Here is a 17,173-nt window from a genome sequence, read left to right as displayed (position 1 = left end):
GCCCTTCCTGAGTAACAAAGAACACAACAACAACAAGAGGTCATGACCCCACAGTTTCGCATTTGAAAATGGTCATATTCTTAGGATTTAATGCAATTTGGGGGTACAATAAGGCCTATTACCCTCAAATTTGACATTGAAACCAACCCTTTCCCAATATTTCACTTTTTGACCGGGGCCAATTCGCATATTTCTGCTTCCTACCGTGTACTGCTACCTTAAGGACATCAATTATTCTTTTTCATTTCTGCAAAAGCATCTTTTTCTAGTATTTTAGACTATTCCTGACAAAAACACACTGTTTTCACTCAACTGTACTGCAAAAAAGACTGTCTTTCTTCATATCAAACACTTAACCCAAAGTGCACACTTTACTTCTATTTCAGAGAATTCATGCATTCAGAGTTCTGAGTGAGAGACTCTTTAAATGTCTCCTGGAACCTTTTAGACACCTTTCAAACCTTTTTCCTTTTTATAAACACTCTACTCATGCTTATATACATCTTACTTGCACAGCAGATACCTTTTCCAACATGTCTGGACCTAATTTTTAAAAAAAAATAGTTGATTTTTCAGCCCCTGGGGTGCCAATTTCCTTGACTTTTGTCTATTTTGCTCCTTCTCCTACATGAATACAACTGTTTTAGCATACATAAGACACTAAGAACATGAGAAACACTCAAATAACATGAAACAGTAAGAATAACCTGATAAAATAATAACAAACGCGATGTCGGACAGCCATTTCACTGTTAAGAGCTTTTTTTCTGATTCCAGCTGAAACAAGATGTGTTTGTGAAACACTTTGTACACCCCCCTCATATATATGACCTTTGAACTTGACCTTTGACATTGACGGATGACCTTGACCTTTCACCACTCAAAATGTGCAGCTCCATGAGGTACACATGCATGCCAGATATCAAGTTGCTATCTTCAATATTGCCAAATTTGACCTTTGACCTTGACCTTTAACCTTGAAGGATGACTTTGACCTTGACCTTTCACCACTCAAAATGTGCAGCTCCATGAGATACACATGCATGCCAAATATCAAGTTGCTATCTTTAATATTGCATAAGTTATGGTAAATGTAAAAGTGTGACGCAAACAAACAAACCAACGAACAAACGAACAGACAGGGCAAAAACAATATGTCCCTCAGAATAGACTGGGGGACATAAATAGCCATTTTTCAATATTCGAATCATTTCCCTTATTTAGATCAGTTATTAACATCCAAATTATGAAAACTGAGCTCATCCAATCCCATTTCTTGACTGGACGTTGGTGTAAAATCTTAAAAAAATACATTTCACAGGCCGGCTGTGTAAAAAAAAATTGTCGTTTACCAATTAAGGACACCAATTACTCTTTTTCATAACTGTTAAAGCATCTTTTTCTAGTATTTTAGACAATTCCTAAAAAAACAGACTGTTTTCAATCGACTGTTTTGCAAAAAAGACTGTCTTTCTTCACACCAAACACTTAACCCGAAGTGACACTTTCCTCCTATTACACTGATAATTCATGATTTCAGAGTTCTAAGAAAGACACACTTAAAATGTCTCCTGAATCCTTTTTGAAACCCTGTAAACACTCTGCTCATGCTTATATACATCTTATTTGCACAGCCGATACCTTTCCCAACATGTCTGGACCTAATTTTTGAGAAAAATAGTTGATTTTTCAGCCTGCGGAGTGCCAATGTCCTTGATTTTTGTCTATTTTCCTCCTTTTCTTACATTAATACAACTGTTTAAGCATACATAAGACACTAAGAACATGAGAAACACTCAAATAACATGTAACGGTAAGAGTAACGTGATAAAATAATAACAAACTGGATGTCCGACAGCCAAATCACTGTAAGAGCTTTCTGCGGATTCCAGCTGAAAATAGCCATTTTTTAATATTTGAATTACCTCCCTTTTTCAGATCAGTTATTTACATCCAAATTATGAAATCTAAGCTCATCAAAGCCCATTTCCACACTGCACGTTAGTGTAAAAGCTTAAAAAAATACATTTCACAGGTAGGCTGTGTAAATTTTTTTTTGTCATTTACCACTTAAGGTAGCAGACCACAGTAGACACACACTCTCTCGGAGCCGCGGACGCCTTCTTGATCTCCACCACGCTCAATTCAGAAAACCACGAACCTGCAATCATAAAAACACATTCACTGCACACAAGTAGTCTGAAACTTACATTTAAGATAAAAAAAGAGCATATGGAACCTGTACAGGAGATACTAATGACAAAAATGAAAGAATGACAAGGCCGCAAAAAGGGGCTTCAAAATCAACTTTTTACCATGTACGAAAGTGGCTGGGGACGAATGAAACGTAATGATAGCCTGCTTTTGGAATGATATTTGTACACGCAAAACATAGCACAACCCATCAAACCATGAATAAATACCAGGTATCCAAGTGGTTTTCGCGCAATAATTCACAGCGTGACCCTACTAGCGATTCCAGCTTAAAAAGAACCCAAAATACAATATGCCTACCGCAGTAGCCCTTCCTGAGTAACAAAGAACACAACAACAACAAGAGGTCATGACCCCACAGTTTCGCATTTGAAAATGGTCATATTCTTAGGATTTAATGCAATTTGGGGGTACAATAAGGCCTATTACCCTCAAATTTGACATTGAAACCAACCCTTTCCCAATATTTCACTTTTTGACCGGGGCCAATTCGCATATTTCTGCTTCCTACCGTGTACTGCTACCTTAAGGACATCAATTATTCTTTTTCATTTCTGCAAAAGCATCTTTTTCTAGTATTTTAGACTATTCCTGACAAAAACACACTGTTTTCACTCAACTGTACTGCAAAAAAGACTGTCTTTCTTCATATCAAACACTTAACCCAAAGTGCACACTTTACTTCTATTTCAGAGAATTCATGCATTCAGAGTTCTGAGTGAGAGACTCTTTAAATGTCTCCTGGAACCTTTTAGACACCTTTCAAACCTTTTTCCTTTTTATAAACACTCTACTCATGCTTATATACATCTTACTTGCACAGCAGATACCTTTTCCAACATGTCTGGACCTAATTTTTAAAAAAAAATAGTTGATTTTTCAGCCCCTGGGGTGCCAATTTCCTTGACTTTTGTCTATTTTGCTCCTTCTCCTACATGAATACAACTGTTTTAGCATACATAAGACACTAAGAACATGAGAAACACTCAAATAACATGAAACAGTAAGAATAACCTGATAAAATAATAACAAACGCGATGTCGGACAGCCATTTCACTGTTAAGAGCTTTTTTTCTGATTCCAGCTGAAACAAGATGTGTTTGTGAAACACTTTGTACACCCCCCTCATATATATGACCTTTGAACTTGACCTTTGACATTGACGGATGACCTTGACCTTTCACCACTCAAAATGTGCAGCTCCATGAGGTACACATGCATGCCAGATATCAAGTTGCTATCTTCAATATTGCCAAATTTGACCTTTGACCTTGACCTTTAACCTTGAAGGATGACTTTGACCTTGACCTTTCACCACTCAAAATGTGCAGCTCCATGAGATACACATGCATGCCAAATATCAAGTTGCTATCTTTAATATTGCATAAGTTATGGTAAATGTAAAAGTGTGACGCAAACAAACAAACCAACGAACAAACGAACAGACAGGGCAAAAACAATATGTCCCTCAGAATAGACTGGGGGACATAAATAGCCATTTTTCAATATTCGAATCATTTCCCTTATTTAGATCAGTTATTAACATCCAAATTATGAAAACTGAGCTCATCCAATCCCATTTCTTGACTGGACGTTGGTGTAAAATCTTAAAAAAATACATTTCACAGGCCGGCTGTGTAAAAAAAAATTGTCGTTTACCAATTAAGGACACCAATTACTCTTTTTCATAACTGTTAAAGCATCTTTTTCTAGTATTTTAGACAATTCCTAAAAAAACAGACTGTTTTCAATCGACTGTTTTGCAAAAAAGACTGTCTTTCTTCACACCAAACACTTAACCCGAAGTGACACTTTCCTCCTATTACACTGATAATTCATGATTTCAGAGTTCTAAGAAAGACACACTTAAAATGTCTCCTGAATCCTTTTTGAAACCCTGTAAACACTCTGCTCATGCTTATATACATCTTATTTGCACAGCCGATACCTTTCCCAACATGTCTGGACCTAATTTTTGAGAAAAATAGTTGATTTTTCAGCCTGCGGAGTGCCAATGTCCTTGATTTTTGTCTATTTTCCTCCTTTTCTTACATTAATACAACTGTTTAAGCATACATAAGACACTAAGAACATGAGAAACACTCAAATAACATGTAACGGTAAGAGTAACGTGATAAAATAATAACAAACTGGATGTCCGACAGCCAAATCACTGTAAGAGCTTTCTGCGGATTCCAGCTGAAAATAGCCATTTTTTAATATTTGAATTACCTCCCTTTTTCAGATCAGTTATTTACATCCAAATTATGAAATCTAAGCTCATCAAAGCCCATTTCCACACTGCACGTTAGTGTAAAAGCTTAAAAAAATACATTTCACAGGTAGGCTGTGTAAATTTTTTTTTGTCATTTACCACTTAAGGTAGCAGACCACAGTAGACACACACTCTCTCGGAGCCGCGGACGCCTTCTTGATCTCCACCACGCTCAATTCAGAAAACCACGAACCTGCAATCATAAAAACACATTCACTGCACACAAGTAGTCTGAAACTTACATTTAAGATAAAAAAAGAGCATATGGAACCTGTACAGGAGATACTAATGACAAAAATGAAAGAATGACAAGGCCGCAAAAAGGGGCTTCAAAATCAACTTTTTACCATGTACGAAAGTGGCTGGGGACGAATGAAACGTAATGATAGCCTGCTTTTGGAATGATATTTGTACACGCAAAACATAGCACAACCCATCAAACCATGAATAAATACCAGGTATCCAAGTGGTTTTCGCGCAATAATTCACAGCGTGACCCTACTAGCGATTCCAGCTTAAAAAGAACCCAAAATACAATATGCCTACCGCAGTAGCCCTTCCTGAGTAACAAAGAACACAACAACAACAAGAGGTCATGACCCCACAGTTTCGCATTTGAAAATGGTCATATTCTTAGGATTTAATGCAATTTGGGGGTACAATAAGGCCTATTACCCTCAAATTTGACATTGAAACCAACCCTTTCCCAATATTTCACTTTTTGACCGGGGCCAATTCGCATATTTCTGCTTCCTACCGTGTACTGCTACCTTAAGGACATCAATTATTCTTTTTCATTTCTGCAAAAGCATCTTTTTCTAGTATTTTAGACTATTCCTGACAAAAACACACTGTTTTCACTCAACTGTACTGCAAAAAAGACTGTCTTTCTTCATATCAAACACTTAACCCAAAGTGCACACTTTACTTCTATTTCAGAGAATTCATGCATTCAGAGTTCTGAGTGAGAGACTCTTTAAATGTCTCCTGGAACCTTTTAGACACCTTTCAAACCTTTTTCCTTTTTATAAACACTCTACTCATGCTTATATACATCTTACTTGCACAGCAGATACCTTTTCCAACATGTCTGGACCTAATTTTTAAAAAAAATAGTTGATTTTTCAGCCCCTGGGGTGCCAATTTCCTTGACTTTTGTCTATTTTGCTCCTTCTCCTACATGAATACAACTGTTTTAGCATACATAAGACACTAAGAACATGAGAAACACTCAAATAACATGAAACAGTAAGAATAACCTGATAAAATAATAACAAACGCGATGTCGGACAGCCATTTCACTGTTAAGAGCTTTTTTTCTGATTCCAGCTGAAACAAGATGTGTTTGTGAAACACTTTGTACACCCCCCTCATATATATGACCTTTGAACTTGACCTTTGACATTGACGGATGACCTTGACCTTTCACCACTCAAAATGTGCAGCTCCATGAGGTACACATGCATGCCAGATATCAAGTTGCTATCTTCAATATTGCCAAATTTGACCTTTGACCTTGACCTTTAACCTTGAAGGATGACTTTGACCTTGACCTTTCACCACTCAAAATGTGCAGCTCCATGAGATACACATGCATGCCAAATATCAAGTTGCTATCTTTAATATTGCATAAGTTATGGTAAATGTAAAAGTGTGACGCAAACAAACAAACCAACGAACAAACGAACAGACAGGGCAAAAACAATATGTCCCTCAGAATAGACTGGGGGACATAAATAGCCATTTTTCAATATTCGAATCATTTCCCTTATTTAGATCAGTTATTAACATCCAAATTATGAAAACTGAGCTCATCCAATCCCATTTCTTGACTGGACGTTGGTGTAAAATCTTAAAAAAATACATTTCACAGGCCGGCTGTGTAAAAAAAAATTGTCGTTTACCAATTAAGGACACCAATTACTCTTTTTCATAACTGTTAAAGCATCTTTTTCTAGTATTTTAGACAATTCCTAAAAAAACAGACTGTTTTCAATCGACTGTTTTGCAAAAAAGACTGTCTTTCTTCACACCAAACACTTAACCCGAAGTGACACTTTCCTCCTATTACACTGATAATTCATGATTTCAGAGTTCTAAGAAAGACACACTTAAAATGTCTCCTGAATCCTTTTTGAAACCCTGTAAACACTCTGCTCATGCTTATATACATCTTATTTGCACAGCCGATACCTTTCCCAACATGTCTGGACCTAATTTTTGAGAAAAATAGTTGATTTTTCAGCCTGCGGAGTGCCAATGTCCTTGATTTTTGTCTATTTTCCTCCTTTTCTTACATTAATACAACTGTTTAAGCATACATAAGACACTAAGAACATGAGAAACACTCAAATAACATGTAACGGTAAGAGTAACGTGATAAAATAATAACAAACTGGATGTCCGACAGCCAAATCACTGTAAGAGCTTTCTGCGGATTCCAGCTGAAAATAGCCATTTTTTAATATTTGAATTACCTCCCTTTTTCAGATCAGTTATTTACATCCAAATTATGAAATCTAAGCTCATCAAAGCCCATTTCCACACTGCACGTTAGTGTAAAAGCTTAAAAAAATACATTTCACAGGTAGGCTGTGTAAATTTTTTTTTGTCATTTACCACTTAAGGTAGCAGACCACAGTAGACACACACTCTCTCGGAGCCGCGGACGCCTTCTTGATCTCCACCACGCTCAATTCAGAAAACCACGAACCTGCAATCATAAAAACACATTCACTGCACACAAGTAGTCTGAAACTTACATTTAAGATAAAAAAAGAGCATATGGAACCTGTACAGGAGATACTAATGACAAAAATGAAAGAATGACAAGGCCGCAAAAAGGGGCTTCAAAATCAACTTTTTACCATGTACGAAAGTGGCTGGGGACGAATGAAACGTAATGATAGCCTGCTTTTGGAATGATATTTGTACACGCAAAACATAGCACAACCCATCAAACCATGAATAAATACCAGGTATCCAAGTGGTTTTCGCGCAATAATTCACAGCGTGACCCTACTAGCGATTCCAGCTTAAAAAGAACCCAAAATACAATATGCCTACCGCAGTAGCCCTTCCTGAGTAACAAAGAACACAACAACAACAAGAGGTCATGACCCCACAGTTTCGCATTTGAAAATGGTCATATTCTTAGGATTTAATGCAATTTGGGGGTACAATAAGGCCTATTACCCTCAAATTTGACATTGAAACCAACCCTTTCCCAATATTTCACTTTTTGACCGGGGCCAATTCGCATATTTCTGCTTCCTACCGTGTACTGCTACCTTAAGGACATCAATTATTCTTTTTCATTTCTGCAAAAGCATCTTTTTCTAGTATTTTAGACTATTCCTGACAAAAACACACTGTTTTCACTCAACTGTACTGCAAAAAAGACTGTCTTTCTTCATATCAAACACTTAACCCAAAGTGCACACTTTACTTCTATTTCAGAGAATTCATGCATTCAGAGTTCTGAGTGAGAGACTCTTTAAATGTCTCCTGGAACCTTTTAGACACCTTTCAAACCTTTTTCCTTTTTATAAACACTCTACTCATGCTTATATACATCTTACTTGCACAGCAGATACCTTTTCCAACATGTCTGGACCTAATTTTTAAAAAAAATAGTTGATTTTTCAGCCCCTGGGGTGCCAATTTCCTTGACTTTTGTCTATTTTGCTCCTTCTCCTACATGAATACAACTGTTTTAGCATACATAAGACACTAAGAACATGAGAAACACTCAAATAACATGAAACAGTAAGAATAACCTGATAAAATAATAACAAACGCGATGTCGGACAGCCATTTCACTGTTAAGAGCTTTTTTTCTGATTCCAGCTGAAACAAGATGTGTTTGTGAAACACTTTGTACACCCCCCTCATATATATGACCTTTGAACTTGACCTTTGACATTGACGGATGACCTTGACCTTTCACCACTCAAAATGTGCAGCTCCATGAGGTACACATGCATGCCAGATATCAAGTTGCTATCTTCAATATTGCCAAATTTGACCTTTGACCTTGACCTTTAACCTTGAAGGATGACTTTGACCTTGACCTTTCACCACTCAAAATGTGCAGCTCCATGAGATACACATGCATGCCAAATATCAAGTTGCTATCTTTAATATTGCATAAGTTATGGTAAATGTAAAAGTGTGACGCAAACAAACAAACCAACGAACAAACGAACAGACAGGGCAAAAACAATATGTCCCTCAGAATAGACTGGGGGACATAAATAGCCATTTTTCAATATTCGAATCATTTCCCTTATTTAGATCAGTTATTAACATCCAAATTATGAAAACTGAGCTCATCCAATCCCATTTCTTGACTGGACGTTGGTGTAAAATCTTAAAAAAATACATTTCACAGGCCGGCTGTGTAAAAAAAAATTGTCGTTTACCAATTAAGGACACCAATTACTCTTTTTCATAACTGTTAAAGCATCTTTTTCTAGTATTTTAGACAATTCCTAAAAAAACAGACTGTTTTCAATCGACTGTTTTGCAAAAAAGACTGTCTTTCTTCACACCAAACACTTAACCCGAAGTGACACTTTCCTCCTATTACACTGATAATTCATGATTTCAGAGTTCTAAGAAAGACACACTTAAAATGTCTCCTGAATCCTTTTTGAAACCCTGTAAACACTCTGCTCATGCTTATATACATCTTATTTGCACAGCCGATACCTTTCCCAACATGTCTGGACCTAATTTTTGAGAAAAATAGTTGATTTTTCAGCCTGCGGAGTGCCAATGTCCTTGATTTTTGTCTATTTTCCTCCTTTTCTTACATTAATACAACTGTTTAAGCATACATAAGACACTAAGAACATGAGAAACACTCAAATAACATGTAACGGTAAGAGTAACGTGATAAAATAATAACAAACTGGATGTCCGACAGCCAAATCACTGTAAGAGCTTTCTGCGGATTCCAGCTGAAAATAGCCATTTTTTAATATTTGAATTACCTCCCTTTTTCAGATCAGTTATTTACATCCAAATTATGAAATCTAAGCTCATCAAAGCCCATTTCCACACTGCACGTTAGTGTAAAAGCTTAAAAAAATACATTTCACAGGTAGGCTGTGTAAATTTTTTTTGTCATTTACCACTTAAGGTAGCAGACCACAGTAGACACACACTCTCTCGGAGCCGCGGACGCCTTCTTGATCTCCACCACGCTCAATTCAGAAAACCACGAACCTGCAATCATAAAAACACATTCACTGCACACAAGTAGTCTGAAACTTACATTTAAGATAAAAAAAGAGCATATGGAACCTGTACAGGAGATACTAATGACAAAAATGAAAGAATGACAAGGCCGCAAAAAGGGGCTTCAAAATCAACTTTTTACCATGTACGAAAGTGGCTGGGGACGAATGAAACGTAATGATAGCCTGCTTTTGGAATGATATTTGTACACGCAAAACATAGCACAACCCATCAAACCATGAATAAATACCAGGTATCCAAGTGGTTTTCGCGCAATAATTCACAGCGTGACCCTACTAGCGATTCCAGCTTAAAAAGAACCCAAAATACAATATGCCTACCGCAGTAGCCCTTCCTGAGTAACAAAGAACACAACAACAACAAGAGGTCATGACCCCACAGTTTCGCATTTGAAAATGGTCATATTCTTAGGATTTAATGCAATTTGGGGGTACAATAAGGCCTATTACCCTCAAATTTGACATTGAAACCAACCCTTTCCCAATATTTCACTTTTTGACCGGGGCCAATTCGCATATTTCTGCTTCCTACCGTGTACTGCTACCTTAAGGACATCAATTATTCTTTTTCATTTCTGCAAAAGCATCTTTTTCTAGTATTTTAGACTATTCCTGACAAAAACACACTGTTTTCACTCAACTGTACTGCAAAAAAGACTGTCTTTCTTCATATCAAACACTTAACCCAAAGTGCACACTTTACTTCTATTTCAGAGAATTCATGCATTCAGAGTTCTGAGTGAGAGACTCTTTAAATGTCTCCTGGAACCTTTTAGACACCTTTCAAACCTTTTTCCTTTTTATAAACACTCTACTCATGCTTATATACATCTTACTTGCACAGCAGATACCTTTTCCAACATGTCTGGACCTAATTTTTAAAAAAAATAGTTGATTTTTCAGCCCCTGGGGTGCCAATTTCCTTGACTTTTGTCTATTTTGCTCCTTCTCCTACATGAATACAACTGTTTTAGCATACATAAGACACTAAGAACATGAGAAACACTCAAATAACATGAAACAGTAAGAATAACCTGATAAAATAATAACAAACGCGATGTCGGACAGCCATTTCACTGTTAAGAGCTTTTTTCTGATTCCAGCTGAAACAAGATGTGTTTGTGAAACACTTTGTACACCCCCCTCATATATATGACCTTTGAACTTGACCTTTGACATTGACGGATGACCTTGACCTTTCACCACTCAAAATGTGCAGCTCCATGAGGTACACATGCATGCCAGATATCAAGTTGCTATCTTCAATATTGCCAAATTTGACCTTTGACCTTGACCTTTAACCTTGAAGGATGACTTTGACCTTGACCTTTCACCACTCAAAATGTGCAGCTCCATGAGATACACATGCATGCCAAATATCAAGTTGCTATCTTTAATATTGCATAAGTTATGGTAAATGTAAAAGTGTGACGCAAACAAACAAACCAACGAACAAACGAACAGACAGGGCAAAAACAATATGTCCCTCAGAATAGACTGGGGGACATAAATAGCCATTTTTCAATATTCGAATCATTTCCCTTATTTAGATCAGTTATTAACATCCAAATTATGAAAACTGAGCTCATCCAATCCCATTTCTTGACTGGACGTTGGTGTAAAATCTTAAAAAAATACATTTCACAGGCCGGCTGTGTAAAAAAAAATTGTCAGTTTACCAATTAAGGACACCAATTACTCTTTTTCATAACTGTTAAAGCATCTTTTTCTAGTATTTTAGACAATTCCTAAAAAAACAGACTGTTTTCAATCGACTGTTTTGCAAAAAAGACTGTCTTTCTTCACACCAAACACTTAACCCGAAGTGACACTTTCCTCCTATTACACTGATAATTCATGATTTCAGAGTTCTAAGAAAGACACACTTAAAATGTCTCCTGAATCCTTTTTGAAACCCTGTAAACACTCTGCTCATGCTTATATACATCTTATTTGCACAGCCGATACCTTTCCCAACATGTCTGGACCTAATTTTTGAGAAAAATAGTTGATTTTTCAGCCTGCGGAGTGCCAATGTCCTTGATTTTTGTCTATTTTCCTCCTTTTCTTACATTAATACAACTGTTTAAGCATACATAAGACACTAAGAACATGAGAAACACTCAAATAACATGTAACGGTAAGAGTAACGTGATAAAATAATAACAAACTGGATGTCCGACAGCCAAATCACTGTAAGAGCTTTCTGCGGATTCCAGCTGAAAATAGCCATTTTTTAATATTTGAATTACCTCCCTTTTTCAGATCAGTTATTTACATCCAAATTATGAAATCTAAGCTCATCAAAGCCCATTTCCACACTGCACGTTAGTGTAAAAGCTTAAAAAAATACATTTCACAGGTAGGCTGTGTAAAATTTTTTTTGTCATTTACCACTTAAGGTAGCAGACCACAGTAGACACACACTCTCTCGGAGCCGCGGACGCCTTCTTGATCTCCACCACGCTCAATTCAGAAAACCACGAACCTGCAATCATAAAAACACATTCACTGCACACAAGTAGTCTGAAACTTACATTTAAGATAAAAAAAGAGCATATGGAACCTGTACAGGAGATACTAATGACAAAAATGAAAGAATGACAAGGCCGCAAAAAGGGGCTTCAAAATCAACTTTTTACCATGTACGAAAGTGGCTGGGGACGAATGAAACGTAATGATAGCCTGCTTTTGGAATGATATTTGTACACGCAAAACATAGCACAACCCATCAAACCATGAATAAATACCAGGTATCCAAGTGGTTTTCGCGCAATAATTCACAGCGTGACCCTACTAGCGATTCCAGCTTAAAAAGAACCCAAAATACAATATGCCTACCGCAGTAGCCCTTCCTGAGTAACAAAGAACACAACAACAACAAGAGGTCATGACCCCACAGTTTCGCATTTGAAAATGGTCATATTCTTAGGATTTAATGCAATTTGGGGGTACAATAAGGACCTATTACCCTCAAATTTGACATTGAAACCAACCCTTTCCCAATATTTCACTTTTTGACCGGGGCCAATTCGCATATTTCTGCTTCCTACCGTGTACTGCTACCTTAAGGACATCAATTATTCTTTTTCATTTCTGCAAAAGCATCTTTTTCTAGTATTTTAGACTATTCCTGACAAAAACACACTGTTTTCACTCAACTGTACTGCAAAAAAGACTGTCTTTCTTCATATCAAACACTTAACCCAAAGTGCACACTTTACTTCTATTTCAAGAGAATTCATGCATTCAGAGTTCTGAGTGAGAGACTCTTTAAATGTCTCCTGGAACCTTTTAGACACCTTTCAAACCTTTTTCCTTTTTATAAACACTCTACTCATGCTTATATACATCTTACTTGCACAGCAGATACCTTTTCCAACATGTCTGGACCTAATTTTTGAGAAAAAATAGTTGATTTTTCAGCCCCTGGGGTGCCAATTTCCTTGACTTTTGTCTATTTTGCTCCTTCTCCTACATGAATACAACTGTTTTAGCATACATAAGACACTAAGAACATGAGAAACACTCAAATAACATGAAACAGTAAGAATAACCTGATAAAATAATAACAAACGCGATGTCGGACAGCCATTTCACTGTTAAGAGCTTTTTTTCTGATTCCAGCTGAAACAAGATGTGTTTGTGAAACACTTTGTACACCCCCCTCATATATATGACCTTTGAACTTGACCTTTGACATTGACGGATGACCTTGACCTTTCACCACTCAAAATGTGCAGCTCCATGAGGTACACATGCATGCCAGATATCAAGTTGCTATCTTCAATATTGCCAAATTTGACCTTTGACCTTGACCTTTAACCTTGAAGGATGACTTTGACCTTGACCTTTCACCACTCAAAATGTGCAGCTCCATGAGATACACATGCATGCCAAATATCAAGTTGCTATCTTTAATATTGCATAAGTTATGGTAAATGTAAAAGTGTGACGCAAACAAACAAACCAACGAACAAACGAACAGACAGGGCAAAAACAATATGTCCCTCAGAATAGACTGGGGAACATAAATAGCCATTTTTCAATATTCGAATCATTTCCCTTATTTAGATCAGTTATTACATCCAAATTATGAAAACTGAGCTCATCCAATCCCATTTCTTGACTGGACGTTGGTGTAAAATCTTAAAAAAATACATTTCACAGGCCGGCTGTGTAAAAAAAATTGTCAGTTTACCAATTAAGGACACCAATTACTCTTTTTCATAACTGTTAAAGCATCTTTTTCTAGTATTTTAGACAATTCCTAAAAAAACAGACTGTTTTCAATCGACTGTTTTGCAAAAAAGACTGTCTTTCTTCACACCAAACACTTAACCCGAAGTGACACTTTCCTCCTATTACACTGATAATTCATGATTTCAGAGTTCTAAGAAAGACACACTTAAAATGTCTCCTGAATCCTTTTTGAAACCCTGTAAACACTCTGCTCATGCTTATATACATCTTATTTGCACAGCCGATACCTTTCCCAACATGTCTGGACCTAATTTTTGAGAAAAATAGTTGATTTTTCAGCCTGCGGAGTGCCAATGTCCTTGATTTTTGTCTATTTTCCTCCTTTTCTTACATTAATACAACTGTTTAAGCATACATAAGACACTAAGAACATGAGAAACACTCAAATAACATGTAACGGTAAGAGTAACGTGATAAAATAATAACAAACTGGATGTCCGACAGCCAAATCACTGTAAGAGCTTTCTGCGGATTCCAGCTGAAAATAGCCATTTTTTAATATTTGAATTACCTCCCTTTTTCAGATCAGTTATTTACATCCAAATTATGAAATCTAAGCTCATCAAAGCCCATTTCCACACTGCACGTTAGTGTAAAAGCTTAAAAAAATACATTTCACAGGTAGGCTGTGTAAATTTTTTTTGTCATTTACCACTTAAGGTAGCAGACCACAGTAGACACACACTCTCTCGGAGCCGCGGACGCCTTCTTGATCTCCACCACGCTCAATTCAGAAAACCACGAACCTGCAATCATAAAAACACATTCACTGCACACAAGTAGTCTGAAACTTACATTTAAGATAAAAAAAGAGCATATGGAACCTGTACAGGAGATACTAATGACAAAAATGAAAGAATGACAAGGCCGCAAAAAGGGGCTTCAAAATCAACTTTTTACCATGTACGAAAGTGGCTGGGGACGAATGAAACGTAATGATAGCCTGCTTTTGGAATGATATTTGTACACGCAAAACATAGCACAACCCATCAAACCATGAATAAATACCAGGTATCCAAGTGGTTTTCGCGCAATAATTCACAGCGTGACCCTACTAGCGATTCCAGCTTAAAAGAACCCAAAATACAATATGCCTACCGCAGTAGCCCTTCCTGAGTAACAAAGAACACAACAACAACAAGAGGTCATGACCCCACAGTTTCGCATTTGAAAATGGTCATATTCTTAGGATTTAATGCAATTTGGGGGTACAATAAGGACCTATTACCCTCAAATTTGACATTGAAACCAACCCTTTCCCAATATTTCACTTTTTGACCGGGGCCAATTCGCATATTTCTGCTTCCTACCGTGTACTGCTACCTTAAGGACATCAATTATTCTTTTTCATTTCTGCAAAAGCATCTTTTTCTAGTATTTTAGACTATTCCTGACAAAAACACACTGTTTTCACTCAACTGTACTGCAAAAAAGACTGTCTTTCTTCATATCAAACACTTAACCCAAAGTGCACACTTTACTTCTATTTCAGAGAATTCATGCATTCAGAGTTCTGAGTGAGAGACTCTTTAAATGTCTCCTGGAACCTTTTAGACACCTTTCAAACCTTTTTCCTTTTTATAAACACTCTACTCATGCTTATATACATCTTACTTGCACAGCAGATACCTTTTCCAACATGTCTGGACCTAATTTTTAAAAAAATAGTTGATTTTTCAGCCCCTGGGGTGCCAATTTCCTTGACTTTTGTCTATTTTGCTCCTTCTCCTACATGAATACAACTGTTTTAGCATACATAAGACACTAAGAACATGAGAAACACTCAAATAACATGAAACAGTAAGAATAACCTGATAAAATAATAACAAACGCGATGTCGGACAGCCATTTCACTGTTAAGAGCTTTTTTCTGATTCCAGCTGAAACAAGATGTGTTTGTGAAACACTTTGTACACCCCCCTCATATATATGACCTTTGAACTTGACCTTTGACATTGACGGATGACCTTGACCTTTCACCACTCAAAATGTGCAGCTCCATGAGGTACACATGCATGCCAGATATCAAGTTGCTATCTTCAATATTGCCAAATTTGACCTTTGACCTTGACCTTTAACCTTGAAGGATGACTTTGACCTGACCTTTCACCACTCAAAATGTGCAGCTCCATGAGATACACATGCATGCCAAATATCAAGTTGCTATCTTTAATATTGCATAAGTTATGGTAAATGTAAAAGTGTGACGCAAACAAACAAACCAACGAACAAGAACAGACAGGGCAAAAAACAATATGTCCCTCAGAATAGACTGTGGGGACATAAATAGCATTTTTCAATATTCGAATCATTTCCCTTATTTAGATCAGTTATTAACATCCAAATTATGAAAACTGAGCTCATCCAATCCCATTTCTTGACTGGACGTTGGTGAAAATCTTAAAAAAAATACATTTTCACAGGCCAGGCTGGTGTAAAAAAATTGTCAGTTTACCAATTAAGGACACCAATTACTCTTTTTCAAACTGTTTTAAAGCATCTTTTCTAGTATTTTAGACAATCCTAAAAAACAGACGTTTTTCAATCGACTGTTTTGCAAAAAGCCTGTCTTTATTCACACCAAACACTTAACCCGAAGTGACACCTTTCCTCCTATTACACTGATCATTCATGATTTCAGAGTTCTAAGAAAGACACACTTAAAATGTCTCCTGAATCCTTTTTGAACCCTGTAAACACTCTGCTCATGCTTATATACATCTTATTTGCACAGCCGATACCTTTCCCAACATGTCTGGACCTAATTTTGAGAAAAATAGTTGATTTTTCAGCCTGCGGAGTGCCAATGTCCTTGATTTTTGTCTATTTCCTCCTTTTCTTTACATTAATACAACTGTTTAAGCATACATAAGACACTAAGAACATGAGAAACACTCAAATAACATGTAACGGTAAGAGTAACGTGATAAAATAATAACAACTGGATGTCCGACAGCCAAATCACTGTAAGAGCTTTCTGCGGATTCCAGCTGAAAATAGCCATTTTTTAATATTTGAATTACCTCCCTTTTTCAGATCAGTTATTTACATCCAAATTATGAATCTAAGCTCATCAAAGCCCATTTCCACACTGCACGTTAGTGTAAAAGCTTAAAAAATACATTTCACAGGTATGCTGTGTAAATTTTTTTTTGTC

Source organism: Dreissena polymorpha, chromosome 14 (assembly GCF_020536995.1).
Source record: "Dreissena polymorpha isolate Duluth1 chromosome 14, UMN_Dpol_1.0, whole genome shotgun sequence".
Taxonomy (NCBI): Eukaryota; Metazoa; Mollusca; class Bivalvia; order Myida; family Dreissenidae; genus Dreissena; species Dreissena polymorpha.
The sequence above is the reverse complement of the archived record's forward strand: the minus strand, read 5'-3'. Positions refer to the sequence as shown.